Source organism: Leptonotus elevatus, chromosome 3 (assembly GCF_054856555.1).
Source record: "Leptonotus elevatus isolate MCC_2025b chromosome 3, RoL_Lele_1.0, whole genome shotgun sequence".
NCBI lineage: Eukaryota > Metazoa > Chordata > Actinopteri > Syngnathiformes > Syngnathidae > Leptonotus > Leptonotus elevatus.
In genome coordinates, this window is record NC_141241.1 from 2,932,501 (window position 1) to 2,946,008 (window position 13,508).

General features: G+C 39.2%; 1 protein-coding gene across 2 annotated transcripts in view; it reads right to left on the bottom strand.

The window, feature by feature from the left end:
- Positions 1-7,709, bottom strand: part of adgrg1 (adhesion G protein-coupled receptor G1) — a 27,706-nt gene extending 19,997 nt beyond the window's left edge. For both annotated transcript variants that reach the window (XM_086070496.1, XM_086070494.1), the window contains exon 1: positions 7,282-7,709. The gene's annotated coding sequence lies outside the window, so the exon portion shown is untranslated. The remainder of the gene's footprint in view (positions 1-7,281) is intronic.
- Between the last annotated feature and the right edge of the window lie 5,799 nt (positions 7,710-13,508).

Sequence of the window (13,508 nt, forward strand, 5' to 3'; positions counted from 1 at the left end):
TTCGGGCCCTATTTTTGCGGAAAAGTCGGTGGAAGATAATATAAAAAAAAAAACTAGAAAAATTCCCGCGGAAATTTTGAATGGGCCTGCTAACTCTTTTCAATGAGCTGAACAGTTTAAACTTTCAACCATTGAAATCGCTCAAGAAATGTGGAAGTTATAATCAACTAAAAGTATTACTGGCCCTTTAAGAAACATGCACATTCACGCACATACATTTGATTTTAACTAACATTTCAATGAGCTGAACAGTTTAAAATTTCAACCATTGAAATCGCTCAAGAAATGTAAAAGTTAACCATAATCAAGATCAAATAAAGTATCTTACTGTCCCTTTAAGAAATATGCACATTCACGCACACACATTAGATTTTAACTAACATTTCAATGAGCTGAACAGTTTAAAATTTAAACCGTTGAAATCGCTCAAGAAATGTGCAAGTTAACCATAATCAAGATCAAATAAAGTATCTTACTGCCCCTTTAAGAAACATGCACATTCACGCACACACATTTGATTTTAAGTAACATTTCAATGAGCTGAACAGTTTAAAATTCAAACCATTGAAATCGGTCAAGAAATGTGGAATCTACCATAATTAACAGTATCTCACTGCCCCTTTACAAAACATGCACATTCACGCACACACATTTGATTTTAAGTTGTGAGGAGACGTCACGCACCAACATTCCATTGATTTGTATAGGATTACGCTCACCTCAAACAAAAGCCTCTCGCGACTTAACGGTTGAAGATGCAGATTCCAGAAATGGCTTGTTAGAACGGCAAGGGTTTGGGGAACGCGAGCATGTTCTCAGTTTTTTAATCGGATGAAAAATGACCAAATGAGAGCAGGTTGAAAACTTATGATTGATCGAAAATGAAGAGGGAAAAAGGGCGAAAATTACATTGAAAAGAGATCAAAAATGTGCGACTTCTCCTCGCTTAAAGTGAAAATAAAGGTACTAAATGAAACCTTAGCCAAATAAAACTTAGTTCTTCAGAAAGCAGAGGCTTGTGGCTACAAAATGTGCGAATTTGATGTCTAGTGAGCAAAGATTGTGGCCATGGTGACGAGTTGAAGTGAAACTTTTGGAAATAGATTTTTTGGTTCCCGTCACTGAAGCCTTAATTGGGTATCAGAGTGGCGATTACACTCACTGTCTTTGAACCCGCACAGGGGGAAGAGCTTTCATTCCTTAATTTTTTTTTTGACACTGAGTTAAAGATGACAAAAATTCCAACAAAATGAGCTAATTTTCATATCAATCGGTTAACGTATGCGCGCGCAGCGTCTCTTTGAAAAAGGTGCTTGATGTGTGATTTTGTCTTTCCTTTTCCCATTCATTCCTATGGGACTTTTATTTGGGAGTTTTTTGGGAATAGCGTCGCCATGGTAACTGGGAATTCTTATAAAAATAATAGCGCACCGAGTCAGATCGAGCCGCATCGTTTGATACCTCATTTGTCCCGGTGCGATCTACGGTACGGGCCGCATTTTAGCAGAAAAAACGCGGAAGATTAAAAAATAAGAATAAAAAAAATAAACCCTTTTTCTAGGATAGTAATATGTGCCTGCTTGCTCCGCAAGCAGCAGCTTCGCTGCTGCTTGCTCCGCTTAGCAGGCCCATAACTAGAAAAATTCCCGCGGAAATTTTGAATGGGCCTGCTAACTCTTTTCAATGAGCTGAACAGTTTAAACTTTCAACCATTGAAATCGCTCAAGAAATGTGCAAGTTAACCATAATCTACTAAAAGTATTACTGCCCCTTTAAGAAACATGCACATTCACGCACACACATTTGATTTTAACTAACATTTCAATGAGCTGAACAGTTTAAAATTTAAACCATTGAAATCAGTCAAGAAATGTGGAAGTTCACCATAATCAACATCAACTAAAAGTATCTTACTGCCCCTTTACAAAACATGCACATTCACGCACACACATTTGATTTTAAGTAACATTTCAATGAGCTGAACAGTTTAAAATTTAAACCATTGAAATCGGTCAAGAAATGTGGAATCTACCATAATCAACAGAATGTTACTGCCCCTTTAAGAAACATGCACATTCACGCACACACATTTGATTTTAAGTAACATTTCAATGAGCTGAACGGTTTAAACTTTCAACCATTGAAATGGGTCAAGAAATGTGGAATCTACCATAATTAACAGTATCTCACTGCCCCTTTACAAAACATGCACATTCACGCACACACATTTGATTTTAAGTTGTGAGGAGACGTCACGCACCAACACTCCATTGATTTGTATAGGATTACGCTCACCTCAAACAAAAGCCTCTCGCGACTTAACGGTTGAAGATGCAGATTCCAGAAATGGCTCGTTAGAACGGCAAGGGTTTGGGGAACGCGAGCATGTTCTCAGTTTTTTAATCGGATGAAAAATGACCAAATGAGAGCAGGTTGAAAACTTATGATTGATCGAAAATGAAGAGGGAAAAAGGGCGAAAATTACATTGAAAAGAGATCAAAAATGTGCGACTTCTCCTCGCTTAAAGTGAAAATAAAGGTACTAAATGAAACCTTAGCCAAATAAAACTTAGTTCTTCAGAAAGCAGAGGCTTGTGGCTACAAAATGTGCGAATTTGATGTCTAGTGAGCAAAGATTGTGGCCATGGTGACGAGTTGAAGTGAAACTTTTGGAAATAGATTTTTTGGTTCCCGTCACTGAAGCCTTAATTGGGTATCAGAGTGGCGATTACACTCACTGTCTTTGAACCCGCACAGGGGGAAGAGCTTTCATTCCTTAATTTTTTTTTTGACACTGAGTTAAAGATGACAAAAATTCCAACAAAATGAGCTAATTTTCATATCAATCGGTTAACGTATGCGCGCGCAGCGTCTCTTTGAAAAAGGTGCTTGATGTGTGATTTTGTCTTTCCTTTTCCCATTCATTCCTATGGGACTTTTATTTGGGAGTTTTTTGGGAATAGCGTCGCCATGGTAACTGGGAATTCTTATAAAAATAATAGCGCACCGAGTCAGATCGAGCCGCATCGTTTGATACCTCCTTTGTCCCGGTGCGATCTACGGTACGGGCCGCATTTTAGCAGAAAAAACGCGGAAGATTAAAAAATAAGAATAAAAAAAATAAACCCTTTTTCTAGGATAGTAATATGTGCCTGCTTGCTCCGCAAGCAGCAGCTTCGCTGCTGCTTGCTCCGCTTAGCAGGCCCATAACTAGAAAAATTCCCGCGGAAATTTTGAATGGGCCTGCTAACTCGCGTGGAAACACGCAATAAAAATAACATTTAAACCATTGAAATCGCTCAAGAAATGTGCAAGTTAACCATAATCTACTAAAAGTATTACTGCCCCTTTAAGAAACATGCACATTCACGCACACACATTTGATTTTAACTAACATTTCAATGAGCTGAACAGTTTAAAATTTCAACCATTGAAATCGCTCAAGAAATGTGCAAGTTAACCATAATGTACAGTATGTTACTGCCCCTTTAAGAAACATGCACATTCACGCACACACATTTGATTTTAAGTAACATTTCAATGAGCTGAACAGTTTAAAATTCAAACCATTGAAATCGGTCAAGAAATGTGGAATCTACCATAATTAACAGTATCTCACTGCCCCTTTACAAAACATGCACATTCACGCACACACATTAGATTTTAAGTTGTGAGGAGACGTCACGCACCAACACTCCATTGATTTGTATAGGATTACGCTCACCTCAAACAAAAGCCTCTCGCGACTTAACGGTTGAAGATGCAGATTCCAGAAATGGCTCGTTAGAACGGCAAGGGTTTGGGGAACGCGAGCATGTTCTCAGTTTTTTAATCGGATGAAAAATGACCAAATGAGAGCAGGTTGAAAACTTATGATTGATCGAAAATGAAGAGGGAAAAAACGGCGAAATTAACATTGAAAAGAGATCAAAAATGTGCGACTTCTCCTCGCTTAAAGTGAAAATAAAGGTACTAAATGACACCTTAGCCAAATAAAACTTAGTTCTTCAGAAAGCAGAGGCTTGTGGCTACAAAATGTGCGAATTTGATGTCTAGTGAGCAAAGATTGTGGCCATGGTGACGAGTTGAAGTGAAACTTTTGGAAATAGATTTTTTGGTTCCCGTCACTGAAGCCTTAATTGGGTATCAGAGTGGCGATTACACTCACTGTCTTTGAACCCGCACAGGGGGAAGAGCTTTCATTCCTTAATTTTTTTTTTGACACTGAGTTAAAGATGACAAAAATTCCAACAAAATGAGCTATTTTTCATATCGGTCGGTTAATGTATGCGCGCGCAGCGTGTCTTTGAAAAAGGTGCTTGATTGGAGTTGATCTCTTTCGGATTCCCATTCATTCCTATGGGACTTTATTTGGGAGTTTTTTGGGAATAGCGTCGCCATGGTAACTGGGAATTCTTAGAAAAATAATGCCGCACCGAGTCAGATCGAGCCGCATCGTTTGATACCTCATTCGTGCCGGTGCGATCTACGGTACGGGCCGCATTTTAGCAGAAAATTCGTGGAAGGATGATATAATAATAACACCAATAAACCCTTTTTTCTAGGATAGTAATATGTGCCTGCTTGCTCCGCAAGCAGCAGCTTCGCTGCTGCTTGCTCCGCTTAGCAGGCCCATAATAATAAACCCTTTTCTAGGGTGGATAGTAATATGTGCCTGCTTGCTCCGCAAGCAGCAGCTTCGCTGCTGCTTGCTCCGCTTAGCAGGCCCATAATGATGTGGGTCTGGAAACTTGCACTGTGAGAAATGCGCACCGTGCAACAATGTTGTGCGAGTGCAAGATAAGATGCAGTGGCTTTGTTGCGTTCGCACACAGCCCGAGAGAAGCAAAATGACGCACTGTGGCTTGACATGTTGGACTTTCATATCCTCAGCTCAACTCGTGTGGAGACTCGCAAGACTTGAAAGAGTTTTTCGTGTAAGGAAACGCAGGAATGAGCACGAAAAGAGGCTCAAGGTGAAGTCCCTGCAAAAAAATAATAATAATAAAATGGCTGGAATGCTCCCTGGGCTACGTGTGTGTGTGTGTGTGTGTGTGTGTGTGTGTGTGTGTGTGTGTATGTTGCATTCTTGCCATCACCATGGAGATGCTCCATGTGTGTAGATGTGAGCTAAGGAAATTGAAGGAGCAGGTGGAACACTGCGGACGTTTCTGCCGGGGTCGGAAATAAATCAATAGAACAACACTGAATGGACAAAGGCCAGCTTATTATCAAGCCTTCATCACACACACACACACACACACACACACACACACACACACACACACACACACACACACACACACACACACACACACACACACACACACACCCTCTGCTGTCACCTTAAGGAGGGTCAGGCGGTTTAAATTGCCACTGGGGGCTTTCTAGTCCTCATTATGCAAAATTAAATCAACACAAAAGGGCAGTGAGTCACACGTCCATGTCGCGGTGTGTTCAGGAACAAAAGCGCACCTCTTTTCTCGCTTCCACTTGGAATCCTAGGCGCATTTATTTATTTTCAGCGCACCTGCGCACCACTTATGCGCACCCCAAGGTTATCATAACGGTTTCAACTGTCAGTAGATCAAACTATGATCCCAAAACAGTTTGATATCATTTCAAAGTCACTACGCTTTAAAATAAATGGCTTACAGATGATTACCAATGTACTACTTTCCTATTAGATAGTTCCTTGTTTTCTTTCTGGCAGTTTAGGCTGTATTAGGAAGCGCATAAGCCCCCAGTATACCTGACAATTTGGTAATAAAGAGCATAGATTGTGCTTGGTGTAAAAATGGGCAGGTCTTCATTTTCGTGGTCGCAGCTTTAAATTTTAAGTTAAGTGGCCAGAATTTCACAAAACGTTTTACACACATTCATTTGCAGTTGCTATTTGCCGACCTCGTACAGGAGCTGTTGAACCTGTGCTCCAATTCATCCCGCCACAAACAAATTTGCCATGTCTAATTTTCTTATGCTTTTTTTTTTTTTTTTAAGCAACCCTCGTTGAGACCATTTTAGTGCTGCAAAAATTCCAAAGCGAAAGCAGCTTCTAATCTTTTCATTCTCGCTAAGAGACACTTTGGTGTGGCTATAAAGAGGCGGACATTTTACACCTTCAGTGCATCAGCAACGAGTGAAAACCTGTGATTGTGCCCTTCGTCACTGTGAGGAAACCACAGCATGAGATCACTTACATGAAAGTCGAGTGCCATCCTTTTCATGTATACCCACATTAATTGAAGGGGGAAATATGTGCTATTATTATCACAACACTGTCATTTATGGCAATTCTGTGTTTCCCCAAACTTCTTCTTTTTTTTTCTTTTTTTTTTTACAAATTTGGTTCATTATAACGCATCCCCATACTGTACTGTAAATATAGTGAACTCCTGCCAATTTGGGATTCCCCATTTACAAATTTCCCTATGGAACATAACTCTAATCTATTTACTGAAAAACACACCTGCTTGCGCATATATTAGTACCAATTCTCACTGCAATGAATAAGAGCTGATAGAAAGCCTTAACAGCATGATTGAAGTTTCCAGAAGAAGTGTGACAGGCAGGTGATGCTCCTTGCAGAAAGCGAGGTGGCAAATTTGATGCAGTGAAAGGTCTGCATAGCTTCAGTATTGTTGACAGTTGTGGAACTGATCAACATAAAGGTGCTGTAAATGCCTAATTAAAGCTAAAGGGTTGTTTGTGGTACATGTATTTTTTTTATTTTTTATTTTTAAAGAGTGTCTATGTATTACGGAGTCAAAATAGTAAAATAATAGTAAAGTAGGGAGTGATATTTTAATGAAATGCAAAACCAACCCGCCTCCTTGCACTTCCTGTGCATTCCTTCCAAATCAAACCACCTGTAAGCAATCCATTTGATGAGTTTGAAATGTCACGTGTTTTGTGAACACAGCTTGTGGTACATTTAGAGTTTAAACTATTGATATGGGCAATTTAAAACATTATTGGGAAGTGTCGAATAGTCCAATTTGGGCTACCCACTCTTAGTTTGGAAAAGTCACCATTGCTTTCACTTCAATGATGGAAAAAAAACAAGGTAACAAATTGAATCCCAAAAGAGTTCGAAAACTGAAAACAACAAATATCAATAGCCTTGTTTAATATTATGAAAATAGCAGAATATCCATTACATTTTGCGTAAAGTAAATTAAAAAAAACACACACGACATTAGCTAAAATATCACAAAGCCCAGCTTCTTTCCATTTACTAAACTAGTGACTTAAAAAAAAAAAAGTCTCAAATGTCTTTACCTGCGGCAGTTCTCCAGTCAGCAGTCAACCTCCAGTAGACTCCACGGAGTTTTTGTTTTTAGCACGTACACTGCTCCGAAATGATGACAAATAATCGGTTCCACAGGGTGAAGCAAAAGTGTCCGAAAAGGAGGACGTAAAGCCGGCTTGGATTCAGGCTCTCTTCCCGCACCCCGATGACGATTCAGTCCATCCAACAAGCCAGAACAGTGCGAAATTAGGAAGAAACGACCCGTGTCCACCTGTTGTTCTTTTTCGCGTATATATAAGAAAAAAAATAGCGTACTGTAATGTATAGTGAAGGCGTTTTATGGAATGGAAAGTATCCCGAAAAGAGTTGAGTTGCCGCTCACATGGAGGCTTTCCCCTGGTCGGTGTCAGCCTTGTCAGCCACTGGCGCGAGGTGTAAAGGTGGAGCCGCTCAGTGACTGTCAGTAAAAAAAAAAGATTTACATACAAGAGGGATTCCGGGTAAGACTGTCACAATAAAAGAAGTTGTACGCGGTAGACGTCGGACTGTAATGTTTTTTGTCTTTTGTATATGATAAACATTTGTCAAAAAAATATGTTTGTAATGATATGGCATATAAAAATGCGGTTTACGTAGGTATATAATTATCATTTAAGCGTGATTTTATGTTTATTTTGAAGGGCACACGTACTAGCGATTTTGTTGTACTTCCGTATGCAAATTAACTTGCCGTCTCAAGGTGTAAAAGGAGCGGCAGCAGACGGGGAGCAAAGCAAACAATTAACTCAACACATGTTATGTGGTCAAAGTCTGAATCTGAAGACCGTTGAATGGCTTTGGAGAAGCTATTGAAGACTAACGTTTTTGTGTTTAGTTTTTTGTTTGACTGGTTAGCAGATAGGTGCAAAAACAAGTATTTTGACATCCGGGCATTTCGGATATTTCCGCAATGCAACTGCTACCTTTACACGGTGAAAATTGTATGGCTTTTGCATATGATTAGCATACAAACCAGGCAAATTGTTATAGTTAAAACAAGTGCAGAGTGCTTCCTTGAGTTGACCGCCATTTTGAACCATTTTGACTTGTGACGTAAGCTCGGAAACATATTGTCAGCTGGCTTTGATACATTTAAGGTATGACGTACGTCTTAAAGATTTCAAACTTCATACCTACAGTACACCCGTACACATTTTTCATGCTTATTGCACTTAAGGAGGGTGAATGCTCGATCCTTATTCATGAGTACAAGTTTTCCATCTTCATTAGTTTTCTGAACGAGTCTGACCCGAGACAATGAAAGGCGCCTGGCAAACATTACAGTTCATTTTATGGCCTTGCAGCACTGACTAACAAAAGTCTCAACTGACATCACAGCAGCGGATGAGCATTTTGTTTACTTCTTGGCGCTTTCAATTCCAACACTATCCCAGTGTGCGAGGTGCCTTTAATCTGGGGGAAATGCTTAATTAATATCATTTGGCGCCACACACACACACACACACACACACACACACACACACACACACACACACAAAAAAAAAGAGAGGATAACAATGAAGAACACCTGGTGTGTGCTTTTGTGGGTGTGGGCTCATCTGCTGCAGGATCTGGGCTGCGTGTGCTCAGCCAAAGAAACACCCCCCCCCCCCCCCCCAACCGCCGTCTGGCTGATAGCAGCGTGTACACAGACGGAATAACAACTGCGCTTTGGGCTGTGAAAGTGCAAATGAAAAAGCGTGAGAAAGAGGGAAGTGAAGGACGACACAGGAGTCAGCGCAAGACGAGCGTCTTTGTGGTCCAGCAACCTCATCATCCAGGTGCCGACTTTAATAGATGAGCCATAAGCAGGGCAAGGTGCGCATTCTTTGCACTGAGCTGTGACTTGGCCGAAACCCTACACCAATGTACCGATGATACGTACCCGCATCCCTCAATGCCTCGCTGAACTCCAGTCAAATCACAGCACGGACTAAAAAAACACCTCCTCGGGTTTCACCTGGCCCCCGATAGCAGTCATCTTGTCCTTCCAGGTTTTGCAAACCCACCCGGATCTTATTTCAAATATCCATCTTTTATAGCGCTGGGTGAGGCAAATTTAGACCAGTAAGAGTTCACACTCATGTTTTGTTTTGGAATGTGGGAGGAAGTCGGGCATTAGAACGTTAGAAGACTGTAAACTTCACACGGGAAGGCCAGAGCTGAGACTTGAGACTTTCCCAGTACGGTCTTTTAGTAACATTCAAGTTTTTTTTTCTTTACTTCTGAATGTTTTTAAGGCCTTCTGTTAACGTCATCTATATTTATATAGCGCTTTCAAACAGCCATTGTAGTGACCCTCTTGCCAATCAAAACGGGTCACCATGGTTACCTGTGGGTTGTCGTTTAGATGAGTGGTTCAAAGACGAAGACTCACTCCAGTTTCAACTTCACAATGCTGATTTATTTTACTTAACAGTTCGTTTCAATTTTGTTTCCACTTGGACACAGAACGTGAGTCCATAATGACCAGACACAACACGATCACAGCCACCGACCACGGTCTTAAAACAGTTTTTCGTCTCCCACTGGTTACGCCTGAGACTCATCATCTCACTGATTAAGTAGTGTCAGGCCAGGGCAAATGGGCACCACTGCTCCCCCAAGTGGTGGGAGGTTTAACAAATAAACAAGTTAACAGAAATGGCTCTTACAGCCTTAAATGTCACAAGGCGCTTTATGGAAACACAACATACAACAAACCAACATTTATTTCATTCCTACTACATACGCTTTGATGTTTGAAGCAGTTTATAGATAAAAGAGGAGAGAATCAGTCTCCTTTCAGCCGACGTGATCACAACATGCATGACGTCACGCAAGTCTGCTACAAGCTAAATTTGCTACAAGCTAGGTCGTAAACAAGCAGCTGCTGTGTGGTGAAATGTTGTCAATATACGTTCTTTAGATCATTTTGGCAAGATAACTTTGGTGAGTTCCCCCCCTCCCCACTTTTGTTAACAAGAGTATAAAAACCTAGAAATTTTGTTTTATTGTACATTTAGAACAGATATAACATTTGTGATTAATCGTGAGTTAACTAGTGAAGTCATGCGATTAATTACGATGAAAACTTGTAATCGCCTGACGCTCCTAATATTTAATAATCTTTTCTTTTTTTAATCTTTTTTTTTTTTTAATAATAAAATAAATAGTGAAGTCATGCGATTAATTACGATGAAAACTTTTAATCGCCTGACGCTCCTAATTTTTAATAATCTTTTTTTTTTTAAATCTTCTTTTTTTTAAATAATAAAATAAATAGTGAAGTCAAGCGATTAATTACAATAAAAAATTGTAATTGGCTGATGCCCCTAATTTTTAATCTTTTCTTCTTTTTGTTAAAAAAAGAAAATATTTAAAAAATAAATTAACAAAAGTGGATTTTTTTTAAACTAATAGAAATAGTTACAATAATTTGTTGACGTCTATAGCCGTCAATGGCAGTGAATGAGTTAATCGCAGGACTTCAATATTAACTGACGATTAATCTGTTCTAAATGTACAATAAAAAAATTCTAGGTTTTCATACTCTTGTTAACAAAAGTAGAAAAAATGTGAAACTAATAGAAATAGTATTAATAATGATTTTTTTGACGTCTATAGTCGCCAATGGCAGTGAATGAGTTAATATTGAATTTTTTACGTCAATGACAGTGAATGAGTTATGACAAAGTATCAGTATCGGTGATAATGGATTTGACTTGATATTGAATCGATAGCAAATCTTCCTTTTTCCTGTCAACTCCCTGTCTGGTCTCGAGTTTGTCATTCAAACAGCCGAGTGAGCTCATATTCATTTCTTTATTGGACGATACCCTCTTGAATTCTCAAGTAGGAATAATATACATGAAACTGAAACCAACAAAAGTACAGCAGGCCGTAAAATGTCAAGTGTTTGCAGACATGAGTCATACGTGTTATAAGCAAACTTGAGGTTTCGATTGCCTTCTTATGTTTCTATGTATTGATTTCTATCGCTCTACTGTTTAGACTAAATACACAACAATGTCAACATATGTTGACTGTTTCATAAAGACAAAGTCTGAGACAAAAGGTGAAACGCTAGATCATATCAACATATTGTTGCTATGACGATGGACAGACAGGAAGTCAAAATCAATGTTTTTTTGTTTGTTCTTTAAAAAAAAAAAATCCACTTGCATCTTTTGCGTTGTGCTCAGCTGCTTTCTACCAGGGACCACTAAAGGAGCACATGTGGAGCACTTCAAAACCACATCTGCCATTTGAGGACAAAATATGCATAAGAGGTAAGACGCGTGTGTGTGGTCGTGTGGACTCATTGTTACGGTGCAAAGAAACACACACCATGTAGGACACATTACAAGTTGATAGCAATGCTGGATTATTATAAAGAAATCTGTATGGCCGACGCTGTTACTAATTAAGATGGATGATTTAGAACCAGTCTTGCTGATACTTAAAAAAAACCCTCATGTTTTCGATCCCAGTATCACTGATACTGACACCGTCATAAAAAAGGTAAAAAAAAAAACAACAACATAAAAACATAGTCTACAATAAAGCACTGTACAATAAATAAAACAAAACATATATATGAATACAAAATGAGTCTAAATGACCCCCTGTCATTTTTACCCAAAAAAATAAAAAATCTGAATGAACCTGATGAAATATGTCTTAAATGATTACAAAATTATTTGTAATGAGCAAGTTCTACAAAATGTTAAACGGTGGTGGCCATTTTGTCACTTGCTGTCAACTGAAAATGACATCTCATGTAGTTGCTCAGGGCTCAGGTTACGACCAATCACGACTCACCTGTTTTCTGAAGCCGAGCTGTGATTGGATGTTACCTGAGCCCTGAGCAACTATGATGTAATTTTTAGGTGACAACAAGTGACAAAATGGCCGCTCCCTGAGATGGGTAAAAACAGGTGGATTTTGCTGATTAACTCATATTACACCAACACAATAGTAATCAGAATTTAGTGTTTAGACGAGTGGGGGCAACATATTGTAAAGAAGATTTTTTGGATTGACTTCCCCTTTAAAAAGGAATAATAAAAAAAAATAGGCGGCACGGTGGCTGACTGGTTAGCACGTCCGCCTCCCAGTGCAAAGGTTGTGAGATCAAGTCTGGGCTTCGGCCTTCCTGGGTGGAGTTTGCATGTTCTCCCCGTGCTTGCGTGGGTTTTCTCCGGGTACTCCGCTTTCCTCCCACTTTCCAAAAACATGCATGGCAGGTGAATTGGACACTCCAAATTGTCCATAGGTGTGATTGTGAGTATGGTTGTTCGTCTCTGTGTGCCCTGCGATTGGCTGGCAACCAGTTCAGGGGGTACCCCGCCTACTGCCCGAAGCCAGCTGGGATAGGCTCCAGCAACCCCTGTGACCCTTGTGAGGACAAGCGGTACAGAAAATGGATGGATGGATGGATAATAAAAAAAATCATGCAATATAAAATAAATAAATAAGTACAAGAAATCATATAAAAATTATTGGTAAAAATCATACAAAATTATAGCCTAAAATAACTTTTACAATTTGTGTGTAAATTGCAAATAAATCATGTTTTTAAATCACTATAAGAAATTAAATGATCGTGAATTTTTATTGTATTGTATGCTTTTTATTAGTTGTTTTTAAATGTGTCCGTTGGATCGTGTACATAAAAACAAGTTAAAGAAAAAAGATAAAGAGTAAATGGAAGTTATTGAACTTCAAGATTTACAGTCATCACAGGATTATATCAAATATATCTCACGAAGCCTGGTCGTCGGAATCATTATTTCAACTGCGTGGGAATCACTTCCTAATCGAAACAACGCATTGCTCTTTTGGTTGCCTTTCAAATATGAAAAAGGGGAAATGTCAAAACCACAACGCAACTTTCATGATTTTTTGTGTGAAACGTGCTGAGACGTCAGCAGTTCTCACCATCCATTCCCATGCGCTCAAGCCCAAGTTGAACTTTTCATTTAGCTTTTGTCGCAACATTCATAGCCTGTGGAACGGAAATACGAACTCGGGCTAACGTGCTTTTGCACATGTATTAACAATGAAGAAAGTTAAAAGGTTAATCAACAATATGGACGCCACAGTTTGAGCCAGACGTACTATTTCTACTTTAGTCTCTTGTCTTTGACACACTCTGCAGTGGAAACATGATTATCGCACAATTCCACCATATAGCAAATAACCCATGACATAAGTGCAAAAAAAAAAAAAAAAA